Source organism: Chrysoperla carnea, chromosome 4, assembly GCF_905475395.1.
Source record: "Chrysoperla carnea chromosome 4, inChrCarn1.1, whole genome shotgun sequence".
NCBI lineage: Eukaryota > Metazoa > Arthropoda > Insecta > Neuroptera > Chrysopidae > Chrysoperla > Chrysoperla carnea.
In genome coordinates, this window is record NC_058340.1 from 41,616,704 (window position 1) to 41,627,777 (window position 11,074).

Consider the following 11,074-nt stretch of genomic DNA (forward strand, 5'->3'; position numbering starts at 1 on the left):
CATAATAAATATTTTAGGGATAATATAAATACGAATGAATAATTGAAAATAAAAATGTGCTGAAAAATATTTAATAAGAAAATGTTCATTTTCCTTCATCAAATTTTTAGTATTATATAGATCGTTTACAAGTAATATTTTAAATTAAAAAAAGATTTATTCGTTAAAAATTTATGAATTATAAACATTTATTTTCAACAATTACATAATCTTTAATTTTGTCATAAAAATTGAGGTACTGATTTTCATATTTTACGGATGTTAAAATAGAGATTACCAAAAAATTGAATTTGTAAATAGTTGATATTAAGTAATCGATGGAACAATAAAAATTCACAATTTTATTGATTGGATATATGCATGCTAAAAAACCCAAAGCTTTAGAAAAATAACAGGAATTTCAATAATCAGTACGAAAAGACAGTTTATTATTCAACTATTTCTCATTCATGCATTTTGCGAAAACAATAAAGAAACTAAAGAGTGATGCCAGGTTGTTTTTTTAAAAATATATTATATACAAATCAGTGTCGTGGTCACTTTTAGGTATTTCAAGTAAATCTAGTTACATCGTCTTTATTTTACGATTTCAAGCTTTGAACTTTGAAAGGAATGAAGGTACTAAATGTTGATTTAATTAAAATAATAATCGTAAGTACGAACTAGGCAATACCAGAATTGAAATGACTATTAATAGCTTGAATTTTTAAGCAAGGTTCACAGGATCAGATTAATTAATATACACTCGTTTTTTTTTCTTGATCTCAGTTTTAATATTGATTGGTGGAAATAGTTGTTTAGAAAATTATATTATTTATGATGTGCGTTGAAAAATGATTGAATAATGTGTTACATGATAAGTTCACCGTATACTAGGCAGTATGGCCGGGATAATAAAAATATATTCGAATTTAAGACACAGAGATTGACGTGGTTAATTTTTTTCGGTATGTAAAATAGTTAAGGACAGAGATTGACACGGTGTACTTAGCTGCCTAGTTTACTACTCATCAAAGGGTGCTTAGTTTATTCCCTTTACTGCCCTCATCAAATTTCGTTACAGTAAAACAAGATTCAAAGTGATATCGCTTAGCCTGTTATTTAGTTCCTCAGACAATTCAACTCAAGTACAATCAATGTCATTGTTGAAATAAATTACATTTATTTCTCTGATAAATTTTCTTATTTCCGTTTCCCTTTTTATGTACTGCTTACTAGTCCATGGAATTTTCTAGCTAAGAGATGCTCTATCTAGCGTTAAATAAGAACCTTCATTTCTGATAAACAACCTGATGTTCACAACAACATCAATACATCAGGATTACCAGATTATGCTACTTTTCCCGAATTAGTCTTTTTTTATATGCTTGAGCTACTTTAAAAAATATTAGTGGCTCAGAAATCTTAATTGAAAAATCTAATAAAATGTCTATTCGAGCCATTTAGAACCTATCCATGGTGAAACCGCTAAAAAAGGAATTCAGCAACTTCAAATCAGCAACTGATAAAAAATGATTGTAAAATAATTAGCATTCATTTTCAAATGCACTGCATTATTATATTCATCTAAAAATAATAAAATTTAGATTTTTATTTTAAATTCTTTTGAAACCAGAATTTTTTTTCCACGATAAGTTTTAAAATTTACAGGAAACGAAATCATATTATACAGGGTGCTACAATAATACGTAGCGGGCAATGTGGTACCGAAATCTACATATAAAAAAAGTAAAAAATATTCTGTAGCTTTTTTCGAATTAAGCTTAGGTTAGCCGCAATTTTCCATTTTGTTTTTTTTTTTTTATTGAAAACAAAATGTAATATTTCTTCAGTCTTCTAAGTTATTCCTTTGAAGAAACTGAGTAAAGCTAAAATATTTTTTTCCAAATCTGTAAATAAAATAAACATATACTGAACATTTTTGAATTATTTTAATATGAAGAATCCAGAACCGCATAGCCCGCTAAGTATTTTTGTAACACTGTATTAATCATTATTTAAGCATACATTTTTCAAAATTTTTGTATAATTACTAAATTATAAGTACTAAAATTTATTTTTAAGGGTAGTATTTTTTGCTAAATACTTTCCAATTTGGTTCCTTAAATAAGTGTAATTTTTTGTTGTATTTTCGTGTATTTTTTGTTGTATTCAGTTGAACTGAACACAATTTATTATTTTTTGATATCATATGATACATTTAGAATTAATGAAATAGTTTCAATTATTAAAAAAGGTATATATTATATATATTTCTATATTAAAATATAAATTGTACATTTTTATTTTTATTTTGAATTGTAAAATTATTAATTAATTAATTATTTTTTTGTATGTTTTCTTTGTTTTTAAGGTATATGTTCGTTTGTGTGAGTAATAAAAATTATAAAACAAATTATGAAATAATTAAAAAAAATATATTTAAAAAAAACTGAAAAATAATATTTCATCTTTTATTATACCATGTATATATGAAATATACATAGTATATTAAGTTTAGTTCAAAGTTTGTAACGCTTAAAAATAATGATGCTAAAAAAAAAATTTTGTCATAGATGTTCATAAAATCACCTAATTAGTCCATTTCCGGTTGTCCATTCGTCCGACCGTCCGTCCGTCTGTGGACACGATAACTCAAAAACGAAAAAAGATATCGAGCTGAAATTTTTACAGCGTACTCAGGACGTAAAAAGTGAGGTCAAATACGTAAATGAGCATCATAGGTCAATTGGGTCTTGGGTCCGTAGGACCCATCTTGTAAACCGTTAGAGATAGAACAAAAGTTTAAATGTAAAAAATGTTTCTTATCAAAAATTAAACAACTTTTGTTTAAAACATTTTTTCGTAAACATCACTGTTTACCCGTGAGGGCGCCAATTAGGCGGAAATTTTATAATATGTACTATACTTGATTATCAGTTATGTATGTGTCACATGTTTGTATGTGTAATATGGTAAAGATATCAACACTGACTATGCATGGTATTTCAACAATTAACTCAGTCAATTGTTTGTTTTCACTTGTTTTTTAAATCATTTTTATATTTTTCAAGAGGCTTATTTATAATATTTTCAGATTAATTATTCCAATCATTTAAAATGTAAAATGATTTTAAAAATTCAGTTTTTAATGTAATTTTGACCCAAAAATTTCAAAAATCGGATACATATTACAATTGGACTTGTAATTCTCAAGATACCGGTGATATCATCTTATCTGATTTTTATACCATGTATATACGAAATATATCAAGGTATACTAAAATCCATTTCTGGCAATCCTTTCGTCTGTCCGCCCGCCTGTCTATCTGTTTGTCAACACGATAACTCAAAAACGATAAGAAATATCGAGCTGAAATTTTTATAGTGTGCTCAGGACGAAAATGATATATGATATTTCAACAACTAATTCCGTCAATTGTTTGTCTTCACTTGTTATACCATGTATATGAAATATATATAGTATATTAAGTTTAGTCCCAAGTTTGTAACGCTTAAAAATATTGATGCTATGAACCAAATTTTGGTATACCGTCTGTCATCACGATTACTCAAAAAAGAGTTATCAAGCTGAAATTTTTATAGCCTGCTGAGGACGTAAAAAGTGAGGTCGAGCTCGTAAATGAGCAACATAGATTAATTGGGTATTGGGTCCGTAGGACCCATCTTGTAAACCGTTAGAGATAGAACAAATGTTTAAATGTAAAAAAATGTTCCTTATAAAAAAATAAAGAACTGTTGTTTGAAACATTTTCTTGTAAACATCACTGTTTACCCACGAGGACGCTAAGTAGGTGAAAATTGTAGTATGTATTAATATGGGAATATCAGTTATGTGTGTGTGGCTATTTAAGAGTGTAAATCTTTCTTTATTTATGTTACGTCTAAAACAAACGATTGCGTCATCAAAATGCGTCTATACATGGTATTTCAACAATTAACTCATTCAATTGTTTGTTTTCCCTTGTTTATTTATTAATTTCAATAGAAAAAATTATATGAATCTATCATTCCAGATAAATTATTCCAATATTATAGGCATTATTGACTCTTATAAAACTAATTATTTTCAAAAAACGTGTATTACCACAATGTTTAATAAGTATTATAAAAACTGATTGAATAAAATATAGATCAAATAAATCAAATGAATAATAGGGTAGGTAGGTAAACTTATTTTAAACGTTTTGTAAAGATATGAGAGAATCGTGGAATCGTGCATGAAACAAAACAATAAGTCATATTTGTCTCGTAATTGTAAAATTATATAAAAGGAGTGAGAAGTGTAATAAATAATTATAGTTGATCGAAAATATAGGTTTGAAAAATCCTAATTGATAGTTATAATTCAATTTTCGGTAAATGTCTGTTAGATAAAAGCTATTATTAATTTGTGAATTATTGATTTTTGATTTGAAATATGTCTTTATACTCTATTATGAAGCCCTACATATTTAATGGTATTTTTTTTAACGGCAATCATCCTTAAAAAATCGTTAATACTCTGATAATAATTTATTTTTACATACTTCTATATTTTGACTTAAAAATTCATTAATTCATAAATATTTAAATTTAAGCTGCGAGAAGCTGATGTCTCAAAACTCATAATTCAGAACGGTGACATTGTTTCGCCAGGTTAAAATTATCTTCAAAGGAAGTATTCATACCAATCGGAGATTAGTTGACAAATGGAATATCTGTCTTTTTCAAGATATGGCCTTTTTAGTTCTATAGCTTCAATTTTATCTGTACAAAGCTGAAATTTCGAGAATCATAATTTAGAACGGATTTTAGGTATGGGCAAAGCCGGTTATTTTTGTCAGCTTCAAACAAAATTTTCATACAAATTAAGGAAGAATTTTTTTGTCTATTTTCTTAAGGAGTTCTCCTGGAATTGAAGTGCCCCCAATTAATTTGAGTTGTTGAGGCTTGGTGATGGGTGACAAGCAACATGCGATGACAGTTTTTCTTATAAACTTTATTGAACTGTAAATTTTTCATTGTCACCATCAGGAATAACAAAAGATAACTTCGATATTCGATATTTCGAAATGGGAACTCGGCCTACCGGTAAATCGACTTGCTTGATATTCACCCTTTTTTGTCATTAATTCTCTTACTCAAAACCCATATTTCTTAAACACTATCAATATATCGGATTATCTAATATCGATATTTCAAAATGTCGGTATATTTTGAAAAATATCGATACTTGCCATCTCTAAGTTAACATGAATCTGTTTGAAATAATGACGTAAGGGATATACTTTTTCAAATACAACTATCTCTCCAATATTCGGCTAGAGGTTTGATTTAAAGTCCATTTCTATTTTGTTATAAATATTATTTTAATATGTATCAAAATATTAATCGAGTATTTATTCTCAATCTTTTGTACAATCATTTTTTCCTTTTCTTTTTTTCATTTTGATACATATTTATGTTCTTATTCAATAAAATGAAAATCACTTGCTTCGATTGTTTGTTATTAGAGCAGAATATGAATTATGATCTATAAAATTAATTTATTAATTTGTTTTTATCTCTATACCTACGATAAATCTATCATAGAGTAATTTTACAAAAAAGTATTGCATCTAATATTAAAAGTATATTGTTGAGGATTTATTGTTTTTTGGAGTACCTACATTGATTCCGAAAATTCGAAGTCGGTATATGTAATAATGAATTTGTACTCCAATTTGCATGCCTAATCAAAAATTGTATGATGTAAGCGGTATTTAATTTATTCATTAAGCAATATTATTCAAAACCGTGAGCTATTTACCTTCTGAGTGGTATTAAATCTATCAAAATAACAAATGACAGGTTTAGCTCTAAAAGTTTACTGTTTTTTGTATCAAAGTCTAATTGTACAAACTGTTCATTTTACGATTGGTATCTATTTAAGAAAATTTGTAGAAACAATTCTTTCAAAATTTCTGATTAAAAAATAGAAGAGCTGGCTGACTGGTCTTGCCTAAAATAATCGGGACTCAGCAAATAAAATTTCGTAAATGGGAAAATTCTTTAGTCATAATTTGTATTTAATAATTACATAAGAAGATTTGCATCAATTTTTACGGTACCTCGAATACCTACCCTAAAATGTTAAAGAAAACATTGCTTTCTTTTTAGTTCTTGTTCGATTATTCAATTCAACTTATGCAAAAGGTGATATTTTGATGCATAGGTGGTTGCTATGAATAAAAAAGATATACGTTTATTTATTAATTTATTTATTTACAAAAACAGGCACAGAGCCTAATAAGTTACATATATAATAACAGGTGTACAAAAAAATTTCTGCCTTAAACCTTGCTATGGTTAGTGTTAAATTCAAAATTGGAGTTTTTTAGAACCAAATTCAAAATAAGAGTAAAAATTACCGAATCCGATTTTTTTGTATAATTTGAGATTTGAAGCGGCTGTTGTTGGATGATTCCGATTCTTCTATACTATGGCTTACAAATACTTAGTTCTACAACACTGAATAACCGATAGAAAGATATTAAAAATACCCCACAAATCGTTAATCTTAAATAATGTTTACCTTATATAATAATTGAAATATTTTAAGACTCTATTATTAGTTATAAAATCGATATAAATTCATCTATTTGAAAAATAAAAATCTAATGAACGCAACACGACCTCCATACATTGAACTGGATACCAGTGTAGCATTAACATTTTAAAGACATTCATGGGGCACTCGGTAGGAACTATATTCTTTTCGTATCTTGGTACATTATAAATGTAGCGCATATTTTTTTTTATTTACAAGAAATTGAAATTTTTATTTACAATTTACAAGATATTTTTCTGAAAATTTAAGGTTTTGATTTTAGAAGTCAAATTCTTGTTTGATTTGAAGAATTTAATTTTATAGCTAATTTTACTTTTTACTGTACGAATTAATTGTAGTATTAGTTTAAAAAAGACATACATATACTTCTGATTTAGTAGTCAACCCAATATATGCGTATATTGCGTTTGGTTTGATTAGGATATTTATAATGTATTATATAAAAATTTCATTGTACTTAATTTAAATTATCTGTGTTAACTTTAACTTCTGATAACTTTCACAACTGAATTTTTTTAATTGATAAAACATAAAACAGTATATGTATAGATTATGGTCATTTCTGAGAACCTAAGATAGCTGGGAGCGTTAAAGCACGGGTGAATATTGTGTTATTTTAGTGATTACTTAGTTCGAATCCAGAAACAGTCACAAATTTTTTTATTTTTTTTTTAAAATTTATTATCTGATGAAATTCTATTGGATTTTTTAATCTATTTCATTTTTGTTATTTTAATCGTTTCTTACTTTATTTTTTGATAACTCTGTATTGTTTTAATTACGATTTTGTTAGGTTGATTCTGTCGATTATAGAGGAGTTGGTTGGATTCTGAAGCTTTTAGCCCTTGCGATCAAAAATGGTACTCCATTATAAGATCTCCATTACAGAGACGGATATATTATCGTAAACTATATTACATGCAAATAAAATTTTACATGCAAAAGATATGCGATGCAAGCGCATGTATTCCGCAGTTGTGCTACGACTAGAAGTAAGTACTCTATGCATTCCACCATGTTAGTCTGTAAGTATACAGAGGTAGATAATAAATGATATTAAATACTGTAATAATAACTATTTAATTCATATGCTAATTAAAGCTATGCTTTAAATAAATAAGCTTAGTTTATTGCACATAAACTTATAGTAATGCACACACATGGGTAGAGATATGATTATTATAAATAATGAAGAAGATTATTTATTAAAAACCAGTTTTAAATACAGATGTATATTTTATAGGTAATACCTATGTGTATATCTTTTATGTTCTATAAATAATTATTTGTTTCAGAAAAATATTCCATAAGACACACCAATAAGGTTCTTTACTGTGGTGAAGACTTTGTCTAGTTGGGGTGTAATTCAGTTTTTAATATTTTTGTAAACTATCTTTCGTCACCCCTGACGCCAGTGCTGGGTTTAGGCTTAGACCCGGGCCTAGGGCGGCACTCAATGTTTTTAAATTTTTAAACAAAAGTATAAATTTTCTTTAAATAAAAATAAACAATTTTTGTTTGGAGGGAGCAAATAAGGTCAAAACTTTGGTATCCATTTTCTCCAAAACTATAAAAGATATGCAGTTGAAATTTTGCAAGTAGCTTCAACTAGTTGTTCTGTAAAAAATTCTCAGAAAACGACAGAAAATTCAACTTTCGAAAATTTTTGAAAACCAAATAAATGGAGGCTGAAGTGGCGGCAGATCAAATCGAGCCTAAGGCGGCATCAAGAGTTAATTCGCCACTGCAAATTGATTAGTTAGTTGATTTGTAATCACCTTACCTACTTCGTTCTACTAAAATGTCATGTTGTTTACATTGCGTTTGTTATGGCGTCACGTAATACTTTCAATACTTTCTGATTGGTGTTTGCTGTCATGTCACTGAATACCTATTTTTATTAAAATTATTTTATAAAAATAAAAATAATCCTTATTTTTTATGAAAAATAATTTTATGTTTTGTTATCTACATATCATGAGTAATCATTAGAAATTTTTATCCAATTGATTTATTCTTAGTGGACAAAAGACTATTACAAACGATAATTAATTAAAGACTTTCACACAAAAACAAGAACATTTTTTGGCTTAAAATTTCGACAACAATCAGTAGGTATACATAGCTATTTCGATACAATAAATATAAAATAGGGCTAATTTATTAACTGAGTGTATAGTATAGTGTTTGGATTGTTGCAATTTTTTACGTTTAACTTTTACGTTTAAAAATATAAAAATAGTTTTAATTTTACGTATGTATTTGAATGATAATGATGCTTGTTTTTAAGGTTTTGAAATAATTTTGTTTTTTCCTAATAATTAACATGTATTAATTAACTGATGTGAACATACCACTATTACGATTTCATCCAAGTAAGTTGGATGTTTATATCATTTCAATATCAAAGCTTTGGTAACATCCAAGTGTTTTGATAGTATCAAAGAACTTTACTTTTCTTTGATAGGTAAACTCCCATTAGAAGTTCTTTAGTACTGAACTACACATGAAATAAACACATAATACCTTCTAAGAAGTTTCTCCTAAAAAAAAACAGGTGATTATAATAACAATAACAATTTTAATAAATAAAATATAATAATTCCATTATTAAAACGTTCATAATTTCATATTAATGATAATAATAATATACATTTTACACACGAATCTGTTATTTATATTTTATAAAATTATTATTACAATTTTTATTTATTTTTGGTAGCAAAATATTATTATAATATGCATTTAATATATGTACAATTGGTAGCAGTAGCTAACTAGCACACACAAATGGTAACAATAATAACAATAACAATAATTTGAATGGATTTATTTGATTGTTAAACAAATTAAGATGTAAATGTTTAAAGGATTGAAAATGGGTTGGAATATAATAGGGGAGAGTGCAGTACCTCGGGTCATTTGTACCTTGAATCTGTTTTAGTTAGTAGAAAAATAATGCTGATAATTATGAGATAGGAACTAAAACGAGGATAAAGAAAAGAGTTTAATTCCATTGTTATGTTTTAAAAAGTGGCTTTTAATAATTATATTAAACTAGCAGATGCCCGCCTGCTTTGCTGGGCAATTTCTCCTTTAAAAACAAAGACTATCACGTTATAGCCCTCACTTACCCTTCCTTTTGTTCACAATTTTATGGATTTTAATTTTTTGGTGGGGATCTTTAACTTTTTTGAAAATGAAGTTTTCCCATGATAATCGTTGACATTGTAACTTTTTATAGGCCCATTCAATTCAATTAACCTGATTTTTATACTTTTTGGATCAAAATTACCCCATCCACCGAGTTTTATCGAATTCCAAAACAAAAATTTTCTTTGCGTTTTTTTTTCGATTTTTTTAAAACCCCTTAAAAAAGTAACAAAAAATTGAGAAGTTTTTTTTATCTCCAATTTCGATAAAACTCAGTATATAAGGTAAAGACCCAAAAATTACAAAAATCGGGTGCATTTGGTGACTAGTCGAATAGTTTTTGAGATATGGACTAAAATCGAACCAAATATTGCGATATCTCAGAAACTCTGCATCCAATCATTAAATTAACCTGATTTTTATACTTTTTGGATCAAAATTATCCCATCCACCAAGTTTCATCAAACCAAATCAAAATTTTTTTTTTTGCGTTTTTTTCAATTTTTTCAAAATTTTAATCCCTGGTGTCACACTCTCCCCTAATATTAATAACAGTTGTTTTGGTATAATTTTCACATTAATATAATATGATTTCATACAAGCAAAATCGTTTATAAATGGAAATTATCTATAATATATTTAAAATAAATATTATTATTATTATTATTATATGAGAGAGAATCATTTTAACAATATTATTTATTCATTTTTTAATTATTTTTATTAATAAATTTAGACTTTATTTTAAAGTTTTATTGTTATTGTGTAATAAAAATTATTTATCTTTATTGCTACTGGAAGTGGCTTCTCTTCTTACAATTGATATTATTTAAGGGAATATTATCTCTGCTAGTTAGTATGGTTAAGATTCATAAGAAATTGTAAAAATTAGAATCATCTAACATAATAATTGGAAAATGATAGATCAAAAATTTTACTTCTTTTTTCTTTTTAAATTAAGAAATTGAAGAAACAAATAATATGAATTTCTCAATTAAGTAGATGACAGATATCCGAATATGCCACATTATCCATAAAAATGTAAAAGCAGACTTAATATTATAACAAATTTTGAAAGATAAATTAAAATTGATTAAAAAACGAAGAAGTTATAAGCATTCTAAGATTATATACCCGTCTCTTGTAAGACAGAATTGAAGAACAATTTGGCGTCACTTATAATGTATTTTGAAAAACCAACTTCACTTTTCTCTCCGAGTAATGTCAAGTCTTCAGCTGGGGTGATAACAAAATTTAAGCATCATCCTTTCCCAATTCTTCTTCAAAAAATTAAAACGCAATATTAATTTCTTCTAATTAATTTTTTCT